The sequence below is a fragment of the Colobus angolensis genome, unplaced genomic scaffold, assembly GCF_000951035.1.
Source record: "Colobus angolensis palliatus isolate OR3802 unplaced genomic scaffold, Cang.pa_1.0 Scaffold48, whole genome shotgun sequence".
NCBI lineage: Eukaryota > Metazoa > Chordata > Mammalia > Primates > Cercopithecidae > Colobus > Colobus angolensis.
Window position 1 is genome coordinate 9236001 of NW_012118265.1, and position 15009 is coordinate 9251009.

Here is a 15009-nt window from a genome sequence, read left to right on the forward strand (position 1 = left end):
CAGGAGAATGGCGTAAACCTGGGAGGCGGAGCTTGCAGTGAGCTGAGATCCGGCCACTGCACTCCAGCCTGGGCGACAGAGCCAGACTCCGTCTCAAAAAAAAAAAAAAAAATGATAAAGGGGAGATCACCGACAATCTCACAGAAATACAAACTACCAGCAGAGAATACTATAAACACCTCTATGCAAATAAACTAGAAAATCTAGAAGAAATGGATAAATTCCTGGACACTTACACTCTCCCAAGACTAAACCAGGAAGAAGTTGATTCCCTGAATAGACCGATAACAAGTTCTGAAATTGAGGCAGTAATTAATAGCCTACCAACCAAAAAAAGCTCAGGACCAGACAGATTCACAGCCAAATTCTACCAGAGGTACAAAGAGGAGCTGGTACCATACCTTGAAACTATTCCAAACAAGACAAAAAGAGGGAATCCTCCCTAACTCATTTTATGAGGCCAGCATCATCCTGATACCAAAACCTGGCAGAGACACACACAGAAAAAAAAAAGAAAATTTCAGGCCCATATCCCTGATGAACATCAATGCGAACACCTTCAATAAAATACTGGCAAACCAAAAAAAGTGGACAAAGGATATGAACAGACACTTCTCAAAAGAAGACATTTATGCAGCCAAAAAACACATGAAAAAAAGCTCATCATCACTGGTCATTAGAGAAATGCAAATCAAGACCACAATGGGATACCATCTCATGCCAGTTAGAATGGCGATCATTAAAAAGTCAAGAAACAACAGATGCCTGGAGAGGATATGGAGAAATAGGAACACTTTTACACTGTTGGTGGGAGTGTAAATTAGTTCAACCATTGTGGAAGACAGCGTGGCAATTCCTCAAGGATCGAGAACTAGAAATACCATTTGACCCAGCCATCCCACTACTGGGTATATACCCAAAGGATTATAAATCATTCTACTATAAAGACACATGCACACATATGTTAACTGTGGCACTTTTCACAATAGCAAAGACTTGGAACTAACCCAAATGCCCATCAATGATAGATTGGATAAAGAAAACGTGGCAGATATACACCATGGAATACTGTGCAGTCAAAAAAAAGAATGAGTTCATGTCCTTTGCAGGGACTTAGATGAAGCTGGAAACGATCATTCTCAGCAAACTAACACAAGAACAGAAAACCAAACACTGCATGTTCTCACTCATAAGTGGGAGCTGAACAATGAGATCACAAGGACACAGTGGGGAGGGGGCATCACAAAAAAAAAAAAAAAAGGAAAGATGATTAATATCTGACAGTCACCTCAGAAGCCCCCAATGTCAGAAACACAGGACACTGGAAGGGTGTCTCATATATGACACTGGTAGGTCAATGAAATAAGATATATCTTTCAATTTCAATCACTATAGTCTATACAATTTTAAACACATAAGTACTCCCATATAACTAACTCAGTCCTCCGAGAAGCCATTCCAGAGTAAAATTCCACACTTCCTCTAATGTGGACAAAGACAGAAACCCTAATGGAAAAAGATGATAAGTTTAACTACATGCAAAAATACCTATATAAACCATTCAAAACAATAGGCTAGGAGAACGTATCTACAAGAATATCTAATAAATAAAAGTTTAATATCCATTACATAAAGCGTTCCTGCAAGTCAATAAAAAAGACAGTTCAATTAAAAAATAGGCAAAAGCTAATGAAAAGACAATTCACAGAAGTAACCAATAAAAATGAGGAAAGAAATACCCTTACTCATGGTTAAAAACTTAAAAGTCAGAGTAAATAATATTTCATATGATACGCAAAATTTTCATGTTAAAAAGCCATGTGGATGAAGTTAGGAGGCTAATAACAAGATTATGAATTAGCAACATTATTTGAATCAACTCGGCAATATCTATCTAAATTTAAAACAAACATGCATTTTGACCTTGCAATCATAATACGAAGGATTTATCCTGTAGAGATACTAACATAATGAAGCAAAGATATCCACACAGTTAATTGCAGCTACATGGCTCTTCACTGCCACCCAAGTGATTCTCTTGCCTCAGCCTCCAGAGTAGCTGGGATTACAGGTACCCACCACCACGCCTGGCTAATTTTGTAATTTTAGTAGAGTCAGGGTTTCGCCATGTTGGCCAGGCTGGTCTCAAACTCCTAACCTCAAGTTATCCACCCCCTTCGGGCTCCCAAAGTGCTGGGATTACAGGCGTGAGCCACCACACCCAGCCTTAAGACACATTTTTATGTGAACAAAAAAGTTATGAAATGACAGAAAGAACATGATTCTATTTGAGTTATTTCATGTATACACATAAATATATGCTATATAAAAAGGGGTTCAGGGATACACTACCCCAAAGTATGGCACATTGGCCTTTGAGGAAATAGCAGAAGCAGGAAGGACTCTATGACCTCTCCCACGCTTCTCCCCTGAAGCAGGCCATAAAAGAATTACCTGACATTTCTCTAACATAGGATGTAAGACTTTCATTCCAAAGGTGCCTTTCCTATGCCCAGAAAAAAAAAAAAAAAAAACGACAGAGACACCAAGAGGAATCTGAACAAACAAGGCTTGCCCTTGCTAAGTTCCCCTCAGTTTACCACTATTTGATCATATCCTTTTGCCATTCCATCATACTTCTGCCCAACTGTACATAAAAATACACAGGTTTCCCCCTGTGGGTCTTCATCTCTTCTTCTTTTTTTTTTTTTTTTTTTTTGAGATGGGGGAGGGGGTTCTTCATTCTGAAGGCTTATCTGTATGCTTTTCTCCTTTTAATTTGTATTTTGTTATAGGAGTCTCAGCTATGAGCTTAGTGGTGGGTAAGGAAAGATACATTTTCTCTTCTACAACAGGCTTGGAAATTTCTAGAATTTGTGGAAAGGAAAATGGTATTTAAAGAGAAAGGGATGAGAGTAATTCCCACCTTAAAACCTTGTTGAGGCATTAAAACATATATATGGAAGATGTTATATTCACTTTAAAATTCCATATAATTTGCAAGAGCTAGTGAAAGAAAATAATCGCCATTGCAACTCTGCCAACTGCAAGCCCAATAAAGCAAAAGAACATTGAACAACCTGGATTTAAATCCTGGAGTCACTTCTCACTCACATTACCTTCTTGTCTATTTACTTAGTTAACTCTGAGTCAGTTTCTTCACATTTTAAGAGAATCGTGGTAAAGATTAAATGAAATAGCATGTAAAGAGTGCCTTGCTCAATTTTCCATACGCATTAGGCTTTCAACAAATACTGGTTTCTTTCCTTTTTTTCTGAATGACATCAGAGCTCAGAAAATGCAGCAGCTCAAAGTAGTGGCAGATTCTCGGTTATCCGAAATTCTACGGCAGGACAATAAAACTGCTTCCAAATGTTGAAGGAATTTGAGTTTCTACACCACCCTAAGCAATGTGGCCTAATCTCATGGTATTAATTCCAATCCACATACAGATAACTTCAAATGTAAATCTCAAGCCCCATCCTTTGCCTTCAGTTCCAGACTTGCTCGTATAACTGCTGAATGCCAAGCACTGGGGTATCTAATAAGATCTTAAACATCACATAAATCTTAAACCTGCTTTTCTTCAGCCTCTCCGTCTCAGTAAATTGTTCCAGCATCCCCTCATTATTTAAGATCCAAACCAAGGATTCATCATTGTTTCCTTTCTCCATCCTTCACAAAGTCTTGACTCTCCATTTGCGATAACCTACATCTACCACTTGTCCCCATCAATCTGCTGATCCCCTTTCTCAATGTCACAGCCAATATGCTATTTTTAAATGGTCAATTAGATGTTTTAAACACTCCAGCAACCTCCCACTGGGAATGTAATTAGTCCCAAACTCCTTGCCAGGGGCCTGCGTTGTCTCTTTCCAGCCTCTCCCTCCTGCCCTTCTTCCCATAGATCACTAGACTCTGCACAGTTCCCCAGCACACTTTGCACTCGCTGTACTCGCTGTTTCTTTTCCCTGGAATACTTGCTTCTCAGCTATGTGTATGCCTTCCTCCTTTTTTACATTCAGGTGAAGATTAAGTAATTTAAAGGGGCAAGTCCTGTCCACCCAATCTAAAGCAGCCTCCTAATTAACTACCATTAACAGTCATTTTCTTCATTTCCTGTCACTGTTCACTAAAATGTAAGCTCCACAAGGACAGAAATGTTTTATCATCCCATGATTTTCTGTGCCTAGACGAATGCCTGCCACACAGCAGTGACTGCATACATTTTTGTTCATTGGACTAATGAATTGGTGGTTCCATTAACAGATCTTAAAGGAGATCCCCAACTCTTGTTGGTTGTCTTTAAAAAAATTAAAGAGTATTTTAAGAATAAAAGCAGAGACTGATTTGTGGTTCTCTCAGAGCCAGTGAATTTTAGCATTTAAAGCTAAGATCTGATGAAGAACCAATACAAATGGTGAAAAATGATAATGGTTAGCTTAGATATTAATCGATGTGTTGTTATCTGTGCTAATACCAAAGAATGTGATTTGAAAGTGTTTTATTAGATCAATCAGAGTATAGTGGAGTCACCCAGCTGGTTGCAAACTTATCCAGTCAAAATATCTTCCAGAACTTCAAGTTTCAAAATAGATAAACTTCCTAAATCAGGTCTTCGGGCTGCCTGCGAGAATTTGCCATATTTTAGGCTCCTCCAGTTTTCTGAGAATTAACCCTTCCTTTGGCATATACCATCTACATTTTCTTCTTTCTGACTCTGGCACTGTAGCTAATTACACAAAGGTGAGGCTCTTAACACTAAATCTGTATATTTGGATATGTTATGAGAAATGGAGAAAAGACTTTGTACAAAAATGGCGCCAACTATGGTTGTTTCTGGCTTAGAGGGTTAAGGATAATTCATATTCTTCTTTATTCTCTTCCTTGTTTTCCAGTAAACAAGTAACATTTTACAAATAAATACAGTTTTAAAAAACTTCATAAACTAGTACCTAATATCCTATGCACCCATAAGGAATAAGAACTAAAAAGAGACTTGAAAATTAAAAGACAGACAGTAAATTGCTTTCACATGATTGAAGAAAATTTTGGAATTTAAGATATTCTTTTGTGGCTCATCATAGAAACTAGTTCTAATTTTTAATTTTTTAGGGAAAAATTTATTATTCTTAAAAGTTATTTATCTAACCCTAAAATTCTGATCCAAATTTATCATTAAAAATCAAACTGGTCCACATTTAAGTCACCTTTGCCTGACTTACAGCCACAGCAATGCATCAAGGGGACACAATTCTGGGTATTACGCTAATTTCACAAGACCACAGGAGTAGACTCAGAGTAGATGCTTGGCAAATAATAAAATACAAGCCTTAAATATGAGATGGCGCTCTTGCATATTACTGATTATATTATTAATGCTAACATCACTAGGATCCCTAGCGTAACGCTAGGATCACTGCCAAGTTTAAATATACTCTATTTAAATGTGATGCATGCACTTGAAGCAGTAGAACCTCAATACAACAAAAAGCATTGAGGCAGCAGTACTTGTCAACATCCGGGAGATGTACAAGCTTTGCCTGGACTCCAGCTCTCCCTGCCCTGGGTCACTACAACATTCAGTACAGGAATGAACAATGTATAGAACTGTTATCCTGTAAGGCTGCTTCCCTGAAGGACTGTTCACACGGGAAAATTATGTCACAATTTGCATGCTATTTTGAATTTTTGTGACTGATTCAGCACTCCAATTGCTGATAAGTACCGTAATCAGAAATCCTTTTCCTCCCACAGAACAAGAACAATTCAAACATCAGTTTATCCCCACAATCCAGATCTGAAAAATAAAAAAAGCAACAACTAGACCTACATCTTCTTTAAATCTCAAAGAAACATTTGCTCTGTGCAAGACAGTGCTATACTAATGATAGAGGAAACTTCTGATGAATAATGCAGAAGCATCTGTGGACATTTAGCCACTAGTGGCCATTTAAATGCTCTTTCCCTAGGTGAACAAGTGACCACAAGGACTCCTTTTTTTTTTTTTTTTTTGTCTTGAAGCACTTGACTCAGAAACATAAAAATAGTCAAGATTGGTTTAACTGAAATCACACTTCTGACGAGTATGTATCCTTTCTTTTGTTCCAGAAATGTGAGGATCCAAGGTTTTAAACCTAAGCCAGTCTGGCCAGCTTGACTTATCCAGGACATCTTTCAGTAGTTTCACAGTGGCCATCAGCTCTGTCAGACACCGGACATGGCTTGAAAGGGCCATGTCAGCAAGTGATCACGATTGTGTCTGAAAAGAGCTGTGCTTGATGGCTGAAATATTCCAGCTACCAAAAAGCTGCAAGTGGAAAATCCATAAAATCAGCTGATTTATAGTCACAGAATACCCTATTCCTACCCACTTTCACACACACTACTCCCTATATCTCCATCTCAACAAAAAAGTCATGTCTTCTTTAAATCAATTACCATGCTTTAATCCAGAATTTGGAATTATTCAGGGAAACCAAATCAAGTATCTATTACCTTCTAGAGCCATCATCATATCCATGAACAAATCAGCTGTAAAGCAGTTTATCTTTGGGGATTAAATACTTTCCAGTCCAAAATGCAGCTTTTAAAATGCAAATTTGCCTTCTCTCCTGTATTGAGATGACTAGGCCTATGTCGATTTAACTGTGTCTCTATAAAGCCATGCAAATGTAGGCACTTTAAAATGACTGCTCACAAAAAAATTGTTAAGAGCTCTGCTTAAACAAAAATCTTGCAAATGAAAAAGCAATTCGTCATACAATTTTTTAAATGGTGGTGAGGGGGTGTTCTTAAAGTTATATCCTGATTTATGGAAATCTTTTATTAATAAACTGAAGAGGATGGTCTCCACACAATCTGTAATATCACTATTATGAATGCTCATGGCAGTTACATTAGAGAAGTTATCCTCATTTGAATTTCTGATATTAGTAAAAAGCTCATTTCCAACTTGCCAAATTCCCAGGCTATGCTGATCTCCAAAGCCTATCCCACTTAGACACACACACACACACACACACATCAAAATTCTTTTCTGAAAAAGAGAAGTCACTTTCCCTTCTACTGTCCACATTGCCAATGAGGGCAGTGGTCAACCATAACGTATTTCCAGATTTTTCCTTCCCTGAGTATGAAGAACTCAAGTTTTTCTCGTTTTACCATGATAAGTCCTATTGCAGGGGCTGGAGGGGAGACAGTCAGGAGATGTTTTAGATCATGAGGAGGGTCACCCTGGAGGGGAGAAAGTGGGCTACAGCTCCCATTGCGGAGGGCACCAAGAGCTACCTACTGGTTAGATCCCCACCTTGTCAAATCATAGTCATGTATCATGGAGATGCTCTAAGAGACTATGCAGTTTCGATGTCATAATCTTATTCTGATTATTGTATTTAGAATAATACATCTGCTTCTACACTGGTAATATGCTCCTTGACACAGTTTAGTTGTATTCAAAAAAAAACTACTCTTCCCTGTTTCCTTCACTGTTTTTATCCACACTTACTACATAACATCGCGTGCGTGCACACACACACACACACACACACACAACTACTTGCTTCATTATTTCTGTCTCTCCTGCTGGAATGTAAGTTCTATGAGGGTAAGAATTTTTACATGCTTTTATTACTGCTATATCTCCCATACCTGCCAGTGTTTGGCAAGAGGTAGATGGTAAGTAGCTGATGAATAAATCAAAAGATAAATTATAGCAGAAGCTCCATGGTGGGCCAGGCGCGCTGGCCCACGCCTATAATGCCAGCACTTTGGGAGGTTGAGGGGGGCGGATCACTTGAGGCCAGGAGTTCGAGACCAGCCTAGCCAACATGGCTATCCCCATCTCTACTAAGCTACAAAAATTAGCCGGGTATGGTGGTGCATGCCTGTAATCCCAGCTGCACAGGAGGCTGAGGCACGAGAACCACTTGAACCCAGTAGGCAGAGTTCGCAATGAGCCACACCACTGCACTCCTCCCGGGGCAACAGAGCGAGACTCTGTCTCAAAAAACAAACAAACAAAACAACTCCATGGTGAAGCATTCCTGACTCCATCCCTTTTTTTTTAACTTACAGGTATTATAGGCTGCAATCCATGTCTCCTCTAAATTCCTTTGAGTAATAACTAAGCCTAAAGCAGGCTCCCTACTGCTTGCCATCCATGGGTGCCAAGAAAACTTGCATTTCAAAATCAAGTTAATTTAACAGTTAAAATAATTTCATGTATCCTTCCAAAATAATCACCCTAATTTCTTCAAGTCAAAACAACTCAGAAAATAAGATGTTCGTGACCAAAAAGGACTGTAAGAGCCTGGCCTTCATAGCCCCTCCAACCAAGAAACAGCAGATGAAAAAAGCCTCTTTTCCCCCAAATCAATAGCATTACCCTTCCCATTTTCCCAGAGGCCTTGCCGTGGTGGGACTGAAACCTTGGGACTTCAGGTTACCATGACCAACAGAGGGCAATGAGGCTGGTTGCTGAACACTTACAGTACAGTGGGGACTAAATGAAGACTGAAGGATCCACCCCATAAGGGGGCCAGAGGTTCGCTCACTGTCTAGAACACCTGGCTGAGGCCTGGCTCTGGGCAGCAGAGGCTGGAGAAATCTGCTTCTCTCAGAACTGCTGCTTAAGTTATCAGGGAAGAGGCATGAAAAAGTAAACCCAGCCCCTCTACCAAAAGCCAAACCAGGCCTCATGCCAGAAAGCTCACAGAAAGAAAGATCATAGAAAGAAAGGGAGAACTAGGGGCAGAGAAAGGTGTTCAGGGACCAACTATGTTTTTAAAGTTGTATTTCTTTAAATGACAGAGTGGAGCACTGGATACCCAAATGATTCCTATACTACTTTTTGACTTGTCTATACAGTTGTAATGCTCCATATAGCAAGAGTGGTTCATGGGTAAGAGTGTGAACTATGAAGGCTGTGGGTCTTAGCAAAGGTACTTAACTTCCGTGGACTGGACTCACTTCCTTCACCTGTAACTGGGCATGATAATGTTATCTGTTTGATGGGACTGTGGTGAGGATTCAATGAATTAATGTAAGAAAAGTGCTGAGGACAATCTCTAACACATATTAATGGCAGACTCAACATGTCATTCATTTCTTCATTAAAAAAAAAAAAAAACTAAAATCTCTCAGCTCTATTGCCAGCTACACTCACTCATATGACCTCATTTAGCCCCCATCTCTTTTTCCTTTCCATCTACTTGTCACAAACTCCAGCACCCAAAATGCCTAGTGATAGTTCTTTTTATACCCATAGGTACTTCTCAAGCCCTGCAGCTTGTATCTTCCTCCATCTGAGCATCTCAGTAAACTTTCAAGGCTGAAAGCACAGCACTAGGAATTAAAAAAGACTGTGCAACCCCTCAGTCACAGCCTCCAATGGTTACTGATGATCCATAACCTACAGCCTGCTCTGAGAGGACTATGCACATCATGCACTTGCCCCAACTCTCAAAACAAGATTCAGAGTTGATTTAACCTACCCCTGCCGAAGGTTACAAATATCCCATATCTCAAAACAAAGGCAGTCTTTGCAGCTGCAGTACACCTTATTTTTGTGCCATATGCTGCTTTTTAAACATTTGGCTTGCCGAGCAAATCCTACAGAGATCAGTTCATTCCTTCTAGTAGTCTTTTTGCTTGCAAGGTTAAGAGCTGCCATCTGATGAAAAGCCATGCCTCGGGGTAGAGCATTGCATGGGAAATTGATTCTTAAACATCTAATTAATTACTGATTTTCCTTAAAAATTGAACTCCTTATTAAAATATCATATATGCTTTGAATGATTGCAAATTACTGTTTAGATGCTTTTGGCAAGAGAATGACAAATTGCTTAAAAGATAAAGAATTTTTTAAATCCCATATAAGAAATTTGGAAGGCAGTAAAATTAGTTTATTTAGCAATTCAATAATTCATTGAAAATCCAAGTTTCTTCCATCTTTCTACTCTAATCATCATAAACTCATAGGTTAACAGATGGCTGTAGCAGCTCCAGGCATCATATCCTCAAATCATTTCATTGTACCTTTTTTAAGAGGAAAGAAAACTTTTTTCAAAAGCACCCCAACTTCCCCAACTTCCCTCACATCTCATTGGCCAGCATTGTGTCACTTGTTCCTACCTACACCAATCATTCAGCAGGAAACTGGAATAACCAATCTGATCAAGATTCACCCAGGACTACGCAGATAACCTACACTTCCCTGGAATAGGATTAACCTATTAAGGCTCTGTTAAAAAAAAATAGAAAATATTGTGAATGTTTTCTTGTCATTGTTGTTGTTGTTGTTGTTGTTAGGGAAAAAAATACAGCAAATTTAAATCAAGATATCATTTTGGGAAAATTTTTAAATGGAAGCTTCTAGGTACTATTTAACTTTTTCAACTCCAGGTAAGTAACGAGATTTTGTGGACCAGGCGTGGTGGCTCACACCTGTAATCCCAGCACTTTGAGATGCTGAAGCGGGTAGATAACCTGAGGTCAGGAGTTCAAAACCAGCTGGCTAACATGGAGAAACACCATTTCTACTAAAAATACAAAAGAATAGCCAGGCGTGGTGGTTCACACCTTTAATCCCAGCTACTCAGGAGGCTGAGGCAAGAGAATGGCTTGAACCCGGGAGGTGAAGGTTGCAGTGAGCTGAGATTACACCATTGCACCCCAGCTTGGGTAACGAGAGTGAAACTCCGTCTAAAAAAAAAAAAAAAAATTAGATTTTTTGTCTCAGTGTGATCCCACGCCAGTCTGCAAACTGTTTGTGATGGGTACAAAATGAGGTAAGTATGCTTATCTCACATAAGTGTAGATATATTGAAAAAAATTAGATACTTTTATAGCAATTTGATAGTCTAATTTTATATCTGTTAAATCTAATAAAACTTTGGAGCTTTTTTTTTATGTCTTGGTTTTTTACTCTTAGTAATTGATTTTTACTGTAGTCCACAAAATTATCAGTTGGTAATGGACTGGAGATTGGAACGACAACAAAACAGTCATTCACTAGAGATAGATCACGCTATCCAACTTGTCTAATTTTTGTGTAAATTATGTACTTTTAGAACAGCTTAAAGCTCAGCAGCTTTTCCCCCCCAAACTGATTGGACCATAAGACTTTGAGAGCTAAAGATACAGTCTGAACATTGTAAACTATACCTGGATGCAGAAATTATATTTAAAAATAAAACTGACTAGGATAAATTAATGAGCCCTCAGTCAGAGGTCCATTTCCCTGTGGACTACACAGTTCCAGAAGAGGCTAAACCCTTAACTTTGGCCAGTCCCTGGGCACAACATCAAGTAAAAAGGAATTAGAAAGTTCTGTATGACTTTGGCCAGGCTGGCATTATTAGAAAAACATGGTAGGTCCTGTCCTAATAAAAGATGAGAAAAGTCCTAAGGATGAGCAAAATAAAATGCCATGCAGACAAGGATCCATATCTGTAGATCAGGAATCGATTCAAAGTTCATATTTTTGTTCCTCAAAATGAGAAAATATTACCTACTTTCAATTAGCACTTTTACCCTTTTGCTATGGAAAATGTGTTTTGTGATTAGTCCCTTTCATTTTTATTTCCTCAGACAGCAAATTAATTCTTATACTTCTCTATAGAGGACAGGACAAACGTGTAGTTAATATTGAAGATTAGGAAATGACCTTAGCCACAATTATCATACATCAATAACACATTTCCAAAACCCAAGAAAGAACCTCTCACCTACTTTAGTATGTTTACTCAGTGGATTTAAAGTAACCTTTCAAATCACCAACTGCAAAGACAACATTCCACCTCAAAATGTATTCAAATTGGGCTCTTGAATTGCACTTTTATGGAATTAACCTACCATCTTCTTATGAAAAAGTTACCTGACATCCCTGGGTGCACTAGCCAGTACACAAAGGAAGCAAGGGGTTCAACAGTTAGGAGGACAGTTTGCACATGATCTGCACATGTTTATCATCAATTCAAAGCTTGATGACGATTGATGATGGCATTTGTTGGTGGGTTATGCTTTCTTCCCCTTATTTATTTCACAATGGTTATCATTGCAAAGCTCTCCAAATGATGTTTTTGAGTGTTCAATTTTAAGAATGCAAGTTCAAGTATGCTTTCTTCCTCACTACAAAAGAATATGATTTCAAATATTCAACAAATTGGTTTACCTAATGGTCTCTTTGTAGGGGTCTCCCACTATCCTGCTACCCACTATCACCCCAATAAATACTCTAGTGACATAATCCCTTCAACAGTTACCATGATTGAACTTTATAAACATAACACCATATACCTTCAACCATGTACATGTTCCCAACCAGTTTCCACAAAGAGCTAAATTTAAGCCTGCTATAAGAGAGAATCGAAATTTGGTTTGCTTTCTTTTACACTCTGCTACATAGACTTTAAAACATGCAGAAGAGCTGACTTTGCCAACAAAGCTCATCCTTCTTTTTTCCAAAGCAGCCAGCTGTGACTTCATTTTGGATTTAGGCTATGATTTTTCTGATTTTTCTCTTTGCATGTGAATGTTTATTTGTGAAGTCTTGAACTTCACACTACTTCCAACTCTAGAAATGATTTGGGCAAGCTGCCATGTTTATAATCTTAAAGCCTCCAGCTTCCCAGATAATACAAACTCTCTCTCTTGTTATTTAATTAATGTCAAACTCATAATGTCATGCAACATTGCTGTTGGAAGATTTCTATTTTTCCAACGTGTCTATTCTCCTAGTTACTCCTAACTAGAATGAGTAAACCTTTTGAATAAATCAGAGACATCTTTACAGGCAAATGATTAAAGGGTTTGACTGCCTGCCATAATATTGGAACAAGATCTGGGAGAAAATATTAATGAATAAAGGATTATAACCCTGGACAAGCAAGCAAATGCAGCTTAAATACATAACAGTTTCCCCAAAAACTAAATTGGACTTTATACTATATATAATTACATTCCATGCATCTCTATATTATAGCGCCTTAAACAATGTAGATAACTAGTAAATATTAGTTAAACAAATGAGTAAATGAAAAAAATCTACAAGATATACCACCTTGTTGGAAAGATAGGTTCTTGGCTGCCTTAAGTTTCCCATAAATAAACCAGGGGCCAGGGGTGGTGCTCACACCTGTAATGCCAGCACTTTGGGAAGCCAATGCAGGAAGATCACTTGAGTCCAGGAGTTCGAGACCAGCCTGGGCAAAATGGTGAAACCTTGTCTCCACAAAAAATAAAAAACACTTAGCCTGGAGTGGTGGTGCAAGCCTATGGTCCCAGCTACAGAGGAGGCTTAGGCAGGAGGATCACTTGGGCCCAGGAGGTTAAGGCTGCGGTGAGCCACGTTCATGTCACTGCATTCCAACCTGGGCTACAGAGCAAAACCCTATCTCAAAAAATAAATAAATAAACAATGTATATGGCAATCGCAGTCCTTGGTACCAAAGACCAAACTCCAAGCCTATCTGAAGACATCTGATGTTATAGCCATTGGAAAATGAAAGGGGAAGGAGGGGGCTAAGGGGAGCAACAAAAGGTTGACTGTGTTTTCTTCTGGCAGTCTGCCTTCACAGCCAGTACTATGCCTGTGGCCATCTCCCAGGCTCAGGAGATCACCTGGGGAGCCTATCTTACTCTAGCCCATCAGATTCACTTTCCCAGGAACTCGAAGTAGAACTTTGATATGGTTTGCATTTGTGTCCCTGACTAAATCTCACGTCAAACTGTAATCCCTAGTGGAGGAGGGGCCTGGTGGGAGGTGACTGAGTCATGGCGGCAGATATGCCCCCTGCTGTTCTCAGGATAGTGAGTGAGTTCTCCTGAGATGTGGTTGTTTTGTTTTTTTTTTTTTTTTTTTTTGAGACGGAGTCTTGCTCTGTCGCCCGGGCTGGAGTGCAGTGGCCGGATCTCAGCTCACTGCAAGCTCCGCCTCCCGGGTTTACGCCATTCTCCTGCCTCAGCCTCCCAAGTAGCTGGGACTACAGGCGCCCGCCACGTCGCCCGGCTAGTTTTTTGTATTTTATAGTAGAGACGGGGTTTCACCGTGTTAGCCAGGATGGTCTCGATCTCCTGACCTCGTGATCCGCCCGTCTCGGCCTCCCAAAGTGCTGGGATTACAGGCTTGAGCCACCGCGCCCGGCCTGAGATGTGGTTGTTTAAAAATGTGTGGTACCTCCCGCTTCTCTTTTATTTTTTTTTGGGGGGGGGTACCAAATTTCTTTATTTGAAGGAAGGGTACAAATCAAAGAACTTAAGTGGATGTTTTGGTACAACTTATAGAAAAGGTAAAGGAAACCCCAACACATGCATGCACTGCCTTGGTGACCAGGGAAGTCACCCCATGGCTATGGGGAAATTAGCCTGAGGCTTAGCTTTCATTATCACTGTCTCCCAGGGTGTGCTTGTCAAAGAGATACTCTGCCAAGCCAGATTCGGGTGCTCCCATCTTGCGCAAGTTGGTCACATGGTCACCCAATTCTTTGATGGCTTTCACCTACTCATTCAGGTAACGCGTCTCAGTGAAATCACACAAATGGGGGTCATTTTTGTCAGTGGCCAGTTTGTGCAGTTCCAGTAGTGACTGATTCACATTTTTTTCCAAATGTAATGCACACTCCATGGCATTCAGCCCACTCTCCCAGTCGTCATAGTCTGGTTTCTTGATATCCTGAAGGAAGATTCGGGCACCTCGTTGGTTCTGCAGCTTCATCAGTTTCTCAGCATGTTCCCTTTCCTCGTGAGATTGGTGAAGAAAGTATTTGGCAAAGTTCTTCAAAGCCACATCATCACAGTCAAAGTAGTAAGACACGGACAGGTAAAGGTAGGAAGCATAGCGCTCCAGGTTGATCTGGCGGTTGATGGCGGCCTCTGAGTCCTGGTGGTAGTTCTGGCGCACCTGCGAGGTTGACGCGGTGGTCATGGCGGAGGCTAAGGACAGGCGGCGGCGGCGGCCGCGGTGGCTGCGCGGTGAGAGGCGCGGGGCACCTTTTTACCCCCTGCCCT

The 15009-nt window shown here is 39.9% G+C and overlaps 1 protein-coding gene and 1 pseudogene across 4 annotated transcripts in view; both read right to left on the reverse strand.

Annotated features, from left to right (window-relative positions):
* Positions 1-15009, reverse strand: part of PLCH1 (phospholipase C, eta 1) — a 266327-nt gene that overhangs the window by 137631 nt on the left and 113687 nt on the right. The window lies entirely within an intron of this gene.
* Positions 14212-14951, reverse strand: LOC105523942 (annotated as a pseudogene). The gene has a single exon (XR_001003674.1). The product of XR_001003674.1 is annotated as a ferritin heavy chain pseudogene (transcript).